General features: G+C 37.9%; 1 pseudogene; it reads right to left on the bottom strand.

Moving 5' to 3' along the window:
- Window positions 1-14767: 14767 nt before the first annotated feature.
- The window catches only part of LOC136834039 (uncharacterized), a 204123-nt pseudogene continuing 203890 nt past the window's right edge, over window positions 14768-15000 (bottom strand).

A 15000-nucleotide genomic window follows, 5' to 3' on the forward strand; every position in this document is an offset into this window, starting at 1 on the left:
AAATCCTAACCCAAAAAATTAATTGCAATATTATTAGGAATAATGTATTAGTTAAGCTGATGATTTTTTTTTTTTAATTCTGTGTTTTGGGGAATGAGGATATGATCTCCCCAATAAGAGAATATAAGTTTCTCCTGTGGGAATATGATAGAAGAAAGAGAGAAAGAGAGAGAGGTTTCTCACAATAGAAATAGGAATATGATCTAGAGAGAGAGAGAGAGAGAGAGAGAGAGAGAGGGTACCTCACAATGGGAATATTCTCACAATAGGAATATGAAATAGGAAGAATATGATCTCACATTAGGAATATGAGAGAGAGAGAGAGAGAGAGAGAGAAATCTCTTCTCCTTACATAAAACTTCGGATCTCAGAGTTGAGACCCACAAAGAGTCGGTTCCTCACTGCCAAGATCAAGGCCAAAATTACCCCATTCAAGGAGACGGACCCCAAGCCATTTACCTGACTCAGAGTTCCTTTCCCATGGGATCGATCTCGGTTCTTTCATATAAAAGAACCCAGCGGAGTTGGCCAAGTCACTGGAGAGAGAGAGAGAGAGAGAGAGAGAGAGAGAGAGAGAGAGAGAGAGAATAGTCCATCACAGTTAGTCAAGTCACTGATCTCCTACAGAGAGAGAGAGAGAGAGAGAGAGAAGAAAAGAGGGGAGGGACAGAAAAGGGGAGAGGATCTGGGGAGAAGGACATACCCTCTCAATCCTAGAGAGAGGAGAGAAAGTGAGTTCAAGTCATTGTCAAGTGAGGACCAGTGTGAAAGAAGGGAGAAACTGCCAGGTTCAAAGTCATTGTCAAAAGATTACCCCATTCAGGAGGAGACGGACCCACCAGGAATTTACTCTTGACTCAGAAGTTCCTTTCCATGGATATGATCTCAGTTCTTTCATATAAAGAATCTCCTTACATAAAAACTTCGGATCTCAGCCAAGTCTCCTGGAGAGACCACAAAGGTCGAGAGAGCCTGTGACGACCAGGTACAGAGCCAGGTCAAAGAAGCCAAATTCCCCAAAAGACGGGGATGACTCAGTTCACTGTCTTGGGATCGATCTCAGTCCTTTCATAGAGAGAGAGAGAGGAGTTGGCCAAGTCACTGGAGGGAGAGAGAGGGGAGAGAGAAGAGAGAGTGGGGAGAGTATAGGGACAGACTGGTTAGACAAAGAGAGTTGGTTCAAGTCATTCCATCAAGAGAGAGAGGAGGAGAGAGAGGAGGGGAGAGGAGTGAGGAGGAGAGAGGGGAGAAAGAGAGTGAGTTCAAGTCATTGTCAAAGAGAGAGAGAGGGGAGAGAGAGTGTCAGGAGAGAGAGAGTTCAAGTCATTGTCAAAGAGAGAGAGAGAGTTCCTCACACCAGGAATAAACTCTTCGAGAGAGAGAGAGAGAGAGAGAGTTCCTCACAATAGGAATATGATCTCCTAGAAGAGAGAGAGAGAGAGAGAGAAGAGAATCTCTTCTTACATAAAAACTTCCGGATCTCAGCTAACCACATACCCTCCACCATCCTAGTTGAGACCCACAAAAGTCGACTAACAGCCTGTGACGACCAGGTACAGAAACTGCCAAGGTCAAAAGAAGCCAAATTACATTCAGAGACGGACTGACCATTTACCTGACTCAGAGTTCTGCTTTCCATGGGATCAATCTCAGTTTCTTTCATATAAAAGAACCCAACAGGTTCAGCCAAGTCACTGGAGAGAGAGAGAGAGAGAGAGAAGAGAGAGAGAGAGAGAGAAGGAAATAGCTAAGAGAGGAAAGACAAATAGAGTTGGTCAGTCACTGTCAGAAGGGAGAGAGAGAGAGAGAGTGAAGGAGTTCAAGTCATTGTCAAGAGGGGGAGAGGGAAAGAAAGAGGAGGAGGAGAGTTCAAGTCATTGTCAAAGAGAGAGAGAGTCATTGTGGAGAGAGGAGTTCCTCACACAGGAATAAACTCTTCGAGAGAGAGAGAGAGAGAGGTTCCTCACAATAAGATATGATCTCCTAGAGAGAGAGAGTAAAACTTCGGATCTCAGCCCCAACACATACCCTCCACCATCCTAGTTGAGACCCACAAAAGTCGACTAACAGCCTGTGACGACCAGGTACAGAAACTGCCAAATTACCCCAAGAGGAGCCATTTGCCTGAGTTCCTTTCCCATGGGATCGATCTCGGTTCTTTCATATAAAGGAACCAGCAAGGTCAAAGTCAAGAGAAAGAGAGAGAGGGAGAGAAGAAGAGAGAGAGAGAGAGAGAGAGAGAGAGAGAGGGAGAGAGAGAGAGAAATGTTCAGAGTCATTGTCAAAAGATAGAGAGAGAGAGAGTCATTGAGAGAAGAGAGAGTGAGTTCAAGTCATTGTCAAGAGAGAGAGAGAGGGGGGAGAGAGAGTGTGAAAGAAAGAGGGAGAGAGAGAGAGAGTTCAAGTCATTGTCAAAAGATAGAGAGAGAGAGAGAGAGAGAGAGAGAGAGAGAGAGAGAGAGAGAGAGAGAGAGAGAGAGGTATGCAAGTCGCTAATGGGTTAATAAAATCGTCCTTTTCTCTCTCTCTCTCTCTCCTGGACCGGCCGATACCACTTCTGTCTCCTCCATAAAATTTATTCTGTATTTTTTCTTAATTTTTTCATTTTTGGTCTTTTTCGGGTCAGATAAACAGGCAGCCGGAGTTCGTTCAGCTGGTTATTTTATTGTGGCTAATAGAGACTGACTTGCACCAGAGAGAGAGAGAGAGAGAGAGAGAGAGAGAAAGCCAGAAAAGGCTGGAAAAATAATGGAGTTCATTCCTCTTTCTCTCTCTCAGAGAGAGAGAGGGGAGAATGGAAGAGGGGTGGGAGAGGAGGGGAGGAAAGAGAGAGAGAGAGAGAGAGAGAGAGAGAGAGAGAGGGGAGGGGCAGAAAGAGACAGATGGCGAGATGAGGAGAGTGAGGGTGGTAGAGAGAGAGGAGAGGGGTGGAAGGGAGGGAAGAATGAGAGAGAGAGAGAGAGAGAGAGAGAGAGAGAGAGAGAGAGAGAGAACAAAATTATAGATAGGCCTACCTATGTGAACAGCGGTCAGGATGAATTACACATCTGAATCCTGTGTCAGCAAACTTATATTAAAGTGTTCTTTAGTAAAAAAAAAAAGTAAATGAAAAAAGTAAGCTTATATATAAAAAAAAACCTTTGGTAAAAAGTAAACCGCAGAAAGTAAGCTTATGTGTGTTCTTTAGTGCCACATGCAACTTCCTATTATACCGGTTATTCTAACGTGATGCTATTCACGCCCTCGTGAATAGAATTGGGTACAGGGCGTTAACTAACACAATAAAAATATAAAAACGAATACTGAACGGGAGAGAGAGAGAGAGAGAGAGAGAGAGAGAGAGAGAGAGAGAGAGAGAGAGAGAGAGAGAGAGAGAGAGAAAAGGAAGCCTTTGTTTTGAAAGCCTATCCAATTCCGCAAAACCAAACAAGGACGATACAATACGAATGGGCTGAAAAAAGATGTATATTTTTTTGTTAGCTTTATTGTTTTATATGAATCCATCTATGTATGTATGTGTGTGTGTACCTGTCTATATAATTATATATATATATATATATATATATATATATATATATATATATATATATATATATATATATATATATATATATATATCTCCTTTAACGTAAACATTTGGTTATTTATTACAATTCAACATTTCATCAGTTCATCTGAGCCTCGAATTCTTGGCTAGAAATTTGTTTCGCCTTGCTTCCCCCCACCGGAGATTGTTCTTCGTTAATTCGTATTCCGCCCATGAAAAGTTCCCTTTATTTTCATATAAACTGCAGGTCTGGTCTTCCGCGTCCTGCCACGTTGGACTGTGTAAGAGACGATTTAACATATTTTCGTCTGGAACGACGACGGGAGATTGCGTTCGGCTCTCCTGTAGAGAAGTTCTCGAGTTCTCGACTTGATTCGCGGCTTGTTCTTCAGTGTGGCGGTCACCGTCTTGCACCATTTGCTCTGCTATATTCGGGGTGACTAATATCTACGAGTGGGCTTGTCTGCTGGATGCTCACACCCTTTGTGTCTACGGCTGCGTCCACACGATCGAACATTGTTCGATGAACTTTGCTTCTTATCGAGTAAAGATCAGTAAAGGTTTTTACGCTGGTGTCCAAACGGTGATAGCTCATAGTTGAGCGGTGTGGGGCTGGTGCTGAGGGCAGAACGAGTGACTGATGTACGAGAAAATGGACCGTTATATACATCGCTTCTCACATCCCAAAGGCACAGGTGTTGATGATATGATAACTCTATCAAGCTCAGTTAAATCACGAGACCAGTAAGCCTTGGACATATTTTGTAGGGAATATATAACAGAAATGATAGTTCATTGACACTGATGAACAGCGTAACTTCGTACGTCAGACAACGACTTCTCCAAACCCATCCCAAATCTTATCCACTAGCAACGAGCAAAGACTCGTTTCTTCGATAATCATACGAAAAACTCTTATAAAGAACTTTGCCCGCTGTTTCTGCGCTTATGACGTCTCATCGAACAAAGTTCGATCGTGTGGACACAACCTACGGGTGTGACTGACTTGAGATCTGAGGAAGGCCGTTAGGAGGCCTTTTGATCACGAAGAAGAGTAAGCATCTGATTCCGTGCCGTCTTTATATCGACCAATACCTCGAAGTACACACGAAACCATCATCCATAGGATAAACTACTTCACTGCGGAGATTACTGCTTTGTTTTTGTCCGTAGTGGGGACATATAATGGTATATTACTGTAAATATTATGTTAAGTTAGGTTAAGGATTTTCCTTATTCTTTCATCTCCCACTTATTACTGGCTTAGTGAGGAAGCTGCTTTTCTCCCTTCTCCTCACCCCTTTCCCTCCCACTATCGTTTATGTAACGGGTATATAACTGCTTGAGGGTTTGAATGGGAATTATAGGTGAAATGTGTTTGTGCCCTTAGCCAATAATTCGGAAACGAAGCTTTATAATAAATTGTCGTATCAGGACTACTGAGTTCCTAACACTATATACATATAGACTATATATATATATATATATATATATATATATATATATATATATATATATATATATATATAGACTATGTCACTGAGTACCTGTCCTCTCCAGGATTAGGAGAGAGAGAGAGAGAGAGAGAGAGAGAGAGAGAGAGAGAGAGAATCATTTTGAGATACTCCCCTAGACCTATATTTACTACGCAATCTTGCATCATCAAATACGAAGGACTTCACAAATACGACATTAAGGACTTTCAACATAAAAAGAGGTTTTTCTTATTATGATAATTTGAATGAAAATTTCGCAAATACTTATCCTCCCCGGCAATAATATATTGTATACAAATTAATAAAAAATCTATTTACGGCAAAACTGTAATCAGTAAACACAGTTTTGCCGTATTAGCTATGGGACCTGAATTTTATTAATTTTGTATACAGTATATCATTGCGACAGCCTATTCATTTGCGATGGCCTCAAAATCATTCAAATCACATCATAATACAACAGAAAAACCTATATTTTATGTTGAAAGTTTAATGTCCATAAGTGAAATAATACCCAAAGAACTTCATTAATGCTAAAATTTTAAAGTCCTTACTTGGAAACCTATTTGAGGTAACCGGTTTATTCGGACCTGGAACGGTAATCCTTGCGACAGCCTACTACGCCTACCTATTTCTGAAGAAAATTCGATTTTACCGTTTAATGTACATAAAAAATAAAGGAAAAACGACATGCATTAAAACTAGGGTAACACACACACAATCACACGCACTAACAGGCGTAAACATTACTTTCCCAGCAATTACTGACGCAGTTAATAAGTAGGTTACTTTGGTGAAACGAATCAGCAACACAACGCCGTACGGTGGTTTGCATTACCTGATATGTTATGTGATATCCACGTAACACTTACGCACGCTATAAACGTAGGCTTAGAATATGTTTTAACAATTGGAAATAAACTAGGCGTAGGCCTAGTATTAGGTAAAATACGCAAGGGAATGCTTTAGAATCACTGGAATAAATCTGGAAGTGCGTAAGGTTAAGTATGGTAGGCTATGTTTGTAAAGCTTCCAGTGAATTGGCTGTAATACCTAGTTTTCGGTGCTCTGAAAACGTGGAAATTATTTAGGCAGCCGCGATAGGCTAGGCCTACAGATAAATATCTTCATTGCGCTTTATAATGATAGGAATAAACCCATTCTCATTTCGGTGAAATCATCTGACAACGAATATAAACCCAAGATGGACCACGTTCATTCATGAAGCTTCAAGATACCTTGAAGGTCATTTAACGTCTCAAGTTTGTTTAAACCTACATATTTCATTCATTTCTTACCTAAAATACGTGGCAGATGTCACCCTCGACAATGCGATATTCGAATAATCACAATTTCACCAGAGAAAAGATATTAAAATCGGCAAGATAGCGAATAAGTCACACACTTCAGACCAAAGTCACTTGAGAACTAGGGTAACCAGACAAGACAGTCTTGTTTAATTCCGTCCTCATTGCCTGGAATGACTGTTTGACTCTGGCTTCGTCTACCGCTTGCAGATTTGGTTTTAATATTAATGGATGTTTAAACATTTTAAAAGGCTTATATTTATTTTAAAATGTTATTTTTATGATTTTAAATAAGATAATTTAGACTTTTTTCAGATCAGGTTTATTTAAAAAGTTGAATTGACTTAGCCGAGAACGAACGTTTTACGGACCGTGCTATGAGGTAAATTGTGCACCCTTTTAATGGTGTACCCATTCCTCCTGTCGTAATTAAAGTTATTGTCATTTAGCGGAGTGATACCACATTTCAGATAACTGGTATATGAAACGGTTGCTTATCCTGATCCTATGAAAAATGTTCACTTAAATATATTTGCACGGCAGAAGACAAACGAAAAGAGAGCTACGTGCCTAGATAGTGTGTCGTTTGTAAGGTGAGTAATGTTCTTCAAAAAAAAAAAAAAACAGTGTTTTACCAACCTGAAATCACCCCTATACCTTATTTTACGGACATGGGAAATGAGAGTATTTATTCAGTCTCCTAAAAAGTCATCATTTAAGGTCTAATAAGCTTGAGCTACGGAAAATAACACATTTCTTCTTAGAAACACGACAACCATTTGAAAGGTTGCTACTTGTCCTTGTGCTGACATTGTGGATAGATTTCTTGAGCATGTGATGAGGCTGGCGTTTAAATTTTGCAGAAATCGCGTGTGCTTTTTATCTCCAGTCAAGATATTTTATCCTCTGAGTATCGAGAAAGTAACAGAGAGCTTCTGATGTTATTTAGGACGCAGTATTATCATGGAACCTGCTCAATTAACAAATTCAGCTTCGATATGGTAGCTGACAGCTAGGCTACAGTCTTCCTGTTTCTACCATATTTGGAAGGTGGGTCAATACGTCTAATGTAGCCGTATTATTTATTTATTTATCGCTTTTTGTGTCTATGTTTTTTGTGCATTGATTAATTATGTTCCATTCTTGTGTCTGTGGGATGCACGAATGACAATTTTATTAAAATGTATAGGCTATATGACTTTCAGTTCAGAAGCCACGTGATGAAATAGGCTGGAGACAGTTATGTTGGTAATTATATTTTTTCATAGCTCAGTGTCAATGATACTTTCAAATTATCACTGTTAAAGGATGGTTGTTTGATCTCCGTTCCCCCGTAAAATGATAAATGTACATTTTATACAAGTAATTGCATTATTGTAGCTCATTGGTAAAGGAAAAATGAGGTCAAAAGTTAGTATATCAATGCTGCGCAGTGGACTAAGCCTATGTTGAGTGTTGCAATTTGTTTTGTTCGGCGTGTTTTTTTTTTACACGTGAGACATTCATTTTTCAACACACATGTAATTGGCCCTCTCAATTTTTGCAGCCCATCACCACCAACTAACCACTAAGTACACGATGCATTGCTTAGGGCAACAGAAATGTGCCTAAACTAGGCCCACATCGAGAGTTGCAATTTGTTTTGTTCTCATTGTGTTTTTATACGTGAAACTTATTCATTTTTAAACACAAACACGCGTAAATGACCCTCTCCTACATTTTGGCAACCCATCACCATCAACTAACCACTAGGAACCCTATTCATTGCTTAGTCAAATAGAAACTTGTCCAGACTAGGCCTATATTAGTTGATGCAATTTATTTTGTTCACCGTGTTTTTTTTTTTTTAATATGAAACTTGTTCATTTTTCAACACTTACGCATAAATGGCCCTCTCCATCGTTATCACGGCCCATCACCACCGACAAACCACCTGGGACGCAAATCATTGCTTACGGCAATATAAACGTGTCTAAACCTCCCCTGCTTACTCGGGAATCAAATTAGGGACCTGTCTATTGCAACACATCCCCGAGCAATGCATTGTGTACCCAGTGGTTAGTTGGTTGTGATGGGTCGCCAAAATGTTGGATTGGGCCCATTTACGAATGTTTGTACAAAAAAATGAATAAGTTTCATGCATAAAAACACACAGAGAACGAAACAAACTGGAACACCCAATATAGGTCTAGTTACAGCGCTATATTTAGGTAATTTGAACCCCATTTTTCTTTTACCAACGAGCTATAATAATACATAAGGGCTTGTAAGAAATGCACATTTAATCATTTTACGTCAAAAGGAGATCACAAAAAAGGGTGTAAGTCTAATGTATCGTGACTAGAAATTTTTTTTTTTTTTTACGTGTACTGCAGTATAGACCGAGGCTCACTCAGGTTAATACCACGCTTACGTAAGGCTTTCCCTTCCCACTACCAACACCCCTTTCCCAGGCGTAGCCTCAAGCAACGCCTGCCGTATTCCACATAATGAAAGGAATGAATGAATCGGGTTTGTCCTTCGAGGATGAAATAGACCGTTATTGATTCAGTTCTGGGGGTGGGGGTGAAGGGTTCTGTTCTGGGGGGGTGAGGGGGGTTGAAGGCTTCGCCTTTGCAACGGCGCCTCAGTAACTCGTGTGGATGTTTCCTTCGCATTATTTTCTTTTATATTTTTCTCTGCATATGGTACGAGATTTCTTTATTTTTTCTTTTCATTATTATTTGCAGTGAATGAATATTCTCCTTTTATCTCGTCTGAGTCTTATTAATAGCTTTTTCTCCTGTATTCCCGCCAAAATAACAGTATATTTGAACAGGTTTCTGGTGTATTCACCAAGCCAGTTGTATTCAAATCTGCAAGACAGCTTTTTATTGTGAGACAACATTTGACAAAGAAACAACCATTTTATTATACATTTTTATTTTCAAAATAATTCTCCATTTAAAATGAAGTTTGTACACAATCTCATATATCATTATGCAAGTGTATCTGAAGATAATGACAGTACGGGATGCACAGTGTCACAGTTCCACGTGACATGACTTGAAATCATCATTTCAGTTAGTAACAACCTATAAACAATATTATGGACACTAAATTTCACAGGGGATGATAATGGAGTAGCTAGCATATCAGTACATTCCTTGGCTATAATCATGTTATTGATAGTGAATGAATGTTTCTTTTATATATTTATATATATATATATATATATATATATATATATATATATATATATATATATATATATGTATATATGCATATTTATGTGTGTATGTAGTATGTATGTAACATTACCCCTCATATGGAACAGAGACACTCTGCATCGCTCAATAGAACCTATCAACATAAAGCACATAAGTGATTGCAAAGTTAGGGCAACATTTGACCGAGTGGGGACCACAGGTCAACCCCCCCCCCCCCGGCACAATCCTATGGGTGTGCTGTCTTGGGATGAAAGAAAATAAAGAATAAGCAATTTTCCCTTAATATTCTTAAATGTAGAACATTGTATCTGGAAAAAATCAAGGAACAGAGAGAGAGAGAGAGAGAGAGAGAGAGAGAGAGAGAGAGAGAGAGAGAGAGAGAGAGAGAGAACGTCCACTAAAATTGGGGCCCTACTCGGTGCTGAAGCCCTGGATATTTCATGAACAAAACATCAGAAACAAAGACATGAGGTTGTTTCAACCACGGCAGTTGCCCCCACAATAATAATAATAATAATAATAATAATAATAATAATCATAATAATAATAATAATAATAATAATAATAAACATGAAACTGATAATAATGATACTGGCTATGGCATAGGAGTAAAAGGGCTTTATTATTATTATTATTATTATTATTATTTATTATTATTATTATTATTATTATTATTATTATTATTATTATTATTGGCATAAACAACTAAGAAAATATTCAACATACAACTGTTCATCTAGTACTGACACTCGCCTCTCGAGATTCAAGCTGAAACTTTTATGAAGAATAAAGGAATAGAACCAACTCTATATTACAGTATGTATATCACATAATGTCTCCTCTTCCTAATTCAGTATCTTTCGGGTCAAAGTCCCAATTCACAGTAGATTATATCAACAGTGATTCATATGTATATTAATTAAAAGGTGTAAAATATTACCTTTCAAAATTTTCACAGAAAACTTATATTAATTAAAGGACAGAAAGTAAATTTATTTAACTTTTTCACGGATGATTTATGTTAAAGTGTGTACAATATTATGTAATTTTCAAATTTTCACGGAAAATTATATGAACTAAAGAACAGAAAGTAAAAAAAAATTCAAATTTCCAAAGAAGATTTATGTATTTATTAAAGTATGTAGAACATCTTTCAAATTTTCACAGAAAATTATATTAATTAAAAGAAAAAAAATTAAAATTTTCAAAGATTTATATTAAAGCGTGTAGAATATTATCTTTCAAATTTTCACTGAAAATGTATTTTAATTAAACGACAAAAACTAAAAAAATTTCAAATTTTCAAAGAAAAAATATAAATTAAAGCATGTAAAATATTGTCTTTCAAAATTTCACTGAAAATATATATTAAATAAAGGGTGAAAATCGCCAACTTTCACATTCTCGTTCATAAGGGAAATTGTAGCAGTGTAGAAAACAGTTGGCACCAGGGGTTTTGTTGGATAGAAATAGATTAGTGACGTGTTTTTTTCTGTTAGCACATTCGTTTCTATTGTTTGTGTTGCGTTATTGTGTTTGGTTTGTGTTGCCGTTTGTGTGCGTATGAAAATTTGTTTGTTGTAGGAGTTATTATTACTTTATTTTTGCATTTTATTTGTAACCTCCGTTTTCTCTCTATGTTGGCAATCTATTTTGTGGTTGTTTGTTCAACAAGAATATTTGGTAATAATAATAATAATAATAATAATAATAATAATAATAATAATAATAATAATAATAATAATAATAATAATAATAATAATATACTTTTCTAGAGTCTGGGAAACATGTTTGTCTTACCCAAAACATTTTTTATTGTTTTTATGTATTGAGTGACCTCATAACCACTAAAATCCTTTTCCATTGTGAAATAAAATATACCCCTTCGATAAACAGGTAAGAAAAGGGATATTTTTCCCCATAATGAAATGAAACTCTGCTGCTTCCCCTTCGATAAAACGACAATAAATGGGCCATTTAATTCCATGCAGAAATGAAACATTGCTGCTGTTTCGGTAAGATGTCAAGAATTTGGGACATTTTTTTCAGTACAGTATTGAGATCTTGCTACCTATTTTATTAGAGAAAGTTGCGTTTCCTCAGGAATCAAAAGTGCTTATTTATTTATTTATTTATTTATTTATTTATTTATTTATTTGTTTGTTTTCTCGTCAAAGCTAGAATCAGAAGTTGGCATTATCTAAACCATATTCCTGGATGAAAATTTGGGTACCGTTTAGGAGTTTAAAAAATCACTTTGTCTGAGGGGCGTACGTATTTCCGTATATAATTCCCTTCTGTTGTGGTGTATTGTTATGCCAAAGAGCTGGAATATTGTATAACAATGGATGGAAAGAATTCTTCGGATAACAAAACTCTTATTTAAAGACACTGTAGTTCACCTTCTGTCACTCTTTCTCCATATTTTCTCTCCGGGGAAACAAGTCTCAAATAATTTTCAAGAACATTACTAAATCTCTATTTGGTAACCATTTCCCTACTGTGGTTTGTTCAGCAGCGTGTCCCTTGAAAAAAAAAAATAAGCAAAATTGCTATAACTGTTGTCAGACAGTTTCCCAGACTCGAATCTTTTATCATATCAAATGGCGTGACTGACAGACATATGTATGGTTAGGTCGATACGATACTGACATGTGCAGCAGGTATCCTACTCTCTCTCTCTCTCTCTCTCTCTCTCTCGATGACAGAAAACTTAAAAATTGGTTAACATGTACAACAGAAACTACAAAACCAAGGTTTTATAGTTCAGAGCCAGAAACATAAGGCGCTTACGAAGTAGATACATTTAATTTGACCTTCTTCAATAACTCTCTTAAAAACCTTCTGCCAAGAAGCAAACACACTTTTTGATGATCCATTAAGAACGTCTCGTCTCTTTCACATAGTTTTGATTTCTGATGAACCTCTACAGTTATGCTAAATAACTATAGTTTCTCTAGACTTGTGTAATTCCAAACTATACACACTACGTAAGTTCTGCCTCAGTTAAATCCACTACTGTTATTTATGACAAGCACCCATTTTCATAAGTCTCTTCATATTTTTTTTAAGAATGTATTTGTACATAATATTTATATTCCTTTTTGTTCGGAAAGACCAACAAACAGTTAAATTTAAAAAGTTAGCACACAGAAATCCACTTATCAAAGGCTCAGAGTCCAAGTTCTATCTTGGAAGTGAGTTTCATTTGATGGTGCCTCCCTCTCTCTGATCTTATTAAGAGTGACGTCATCACGAGTAGGCTTATTCTCCTCTGTTTCCCCTCGACTTCATCATGGCTTGACCCCAAGTATTAATGGCTCATGGACTTGGACTCAAGGTTAACTTCACCTCAGGTAGTCATTGTTTCTGTCTTCGAGGTTATCTTGACCTCAGGTAGTCTTGGCTCAACAGCTGGACTCCAAATAAGTGACCCAAGGTTATCTCTTGACCTCAGGTAGTCTTGGCTCAACAGTTGGACTCCAAATAAGGTCTCCAAGGTTATCTGTGACCTCGGGTAGTCTTGGCTCAACAACTGGACTCTAAATGCACATCTCAAAGGTTATCTCCTGACCTCAGGTATACTTGGCTCAACTGTGCGACTCCAAATACTTATCTCAAAGATTATCCCGACCTCAGGTAATCTTGGCTCAACTGTTCAACTGGAAATCCTTATCTCAGAGGAGTACAGGTTTAACTATTTGACCCAAAAGCAATAATATTGCCTACTGACATATTTTAACGCTATGCGGGGATAGGTTCGCCGTCAACTAGTTAACCCCAACCAGGAAAAGGTTAACTAGCTGACCCAGGGCAGTCCTGGTTCAATTAGTTAAACCCTGTGATAATAATAGTTCAGTCAGTAGAACTCTTGCTTTCACTTCTTAACCTTTTGGTGTACCAGCAGTAATGATAAACCCAGTCATGGTTTAACTCCCTGATCACAAGCAGTTTTTTTGGCATAACCGCTTGAACCCAAGGAGTAAAGTTCAATAAGATTAGAGGTGCGTTTCAAATGCTCCACCCGGTTCCAAGAGAGAATTTGGTTCCTTAAAAGTAAACATATAAGGCAAGAGCGTCTATGTGATTTGGTCATTAAATATTATTAATAATAAATGTTACCTATAACCTATGAAAATTTACATTTTATAACCACCTTTTTGTCCATAGGAGAGAAGGCTTGATTGGACAGACAAATCTGAGGGATTCACTGAAGCCTGCTTGCGTGGGTTGCACTAGTCACTAGTCATTAGTCACTAGTTACTAGTCAACAGGAAAATTTCGAATTGGAAAATCTCTTGAAACCAATTGAGCTATGCTCAGCCAAAGAAGTGTTGTGGGTTTGACCTGTTGTTTTTCTTTAATTTTTTGTTTATATATTTATTTCTAGTGATATGACAGTACCCCACGCCTCGCAGACTTAACTGAACACCTTTTTTTTTTTTTTTAGTAAAATAATAACGTTAATAATGATAGCGTGTGACTTGGACCCTAGACATGAGGGAATATACAAGATGATGGATAAGGCCATTTTATTCGAAAAGGACCAGTATGTCTTATTGTTTCTCGAGCTGTGTGTAAGTGTTCTGATCACCCCTTTTTAACCCTTTGCTAACTGGCCTTCCTTTTCTCTTTCAGGTTTATCAGCGCATGCGCGCAGGCAGAGCAAACCTGATCACTCCTTTTTAACCCTTTTCTAACTGGTGTTCCTTTTCTCTTCCAGGCTTTCCTGCGCAAGTGCGCAGGAAGAACAAATCTGATCACAGATCATTTTTTCTTAACCCTTTGCTAACTGGCCTTCCTTTTCTCTTTCAGGTTTATCGGCGCATGCGCGCAGGCAGAGCAAACCTGGTCACTCCTTTTTAACCCTTTTCTAACTGGTGTTCCTTTTCTCTTCCAGGCTTTCCTGTGCAAGTGCGCAGGAAGAACAAATCTGATCACAGATAATTTTTCTTAACCCTTTGCCCACAACTGGCCTTCCTTTTCTCTTTCAGGTTTTATCGGACATGCGCGACCAGGCAGAACAAATTGATCCTCCTTTTAACCCTTTTCACAACTGGTGTTCTTTTTCTCTTCCAGGCTTTTCCTGTGCAAGTGCGCAGGAAGAACAAATCTAATCACAGATCATTTTTCTTAACCCTTGCTAACTGGCCTTCCTTTTTTCTTTCAGGTTTTATGGTATGCATGTACGCAGGCAGAACAAACCCTGATCACTCCTTTTTAACCCTTTTCTAACTGGTGTTCCTTTTCTCTTCCAGGCTTTCCTGTGCAAGCGCGCAGGCAGAGCAAATCTGATCACAGATCATTCTTTCTTAACCCTTTGCTAACTGGGCTTCTTCTCTGACAGGTTTATCGGCACATGCGCGAATGACAAAAATTGTCAGCCACTGTCAAACGTCGAAGTCTTTTTCACAGATTTAAGGCTTTAAATTCACAAGCTC

The sequence above is a fragment of the Macrobrachium rosenbergii genome, chromosome 53 (assembly GCF_040412425.1).
Source record: "Macrobrachium rosenbergii isolate ZJJX-2024 chromosome 53, ASM4041242v1, whole genome shotgun sequence".
NCBI lineage: Eukaryota > Metazoa > Arthropoda > Malacostraca > Decapoda > Palaemonidae > Macrobrachium > Macrobrachium rosenbergii.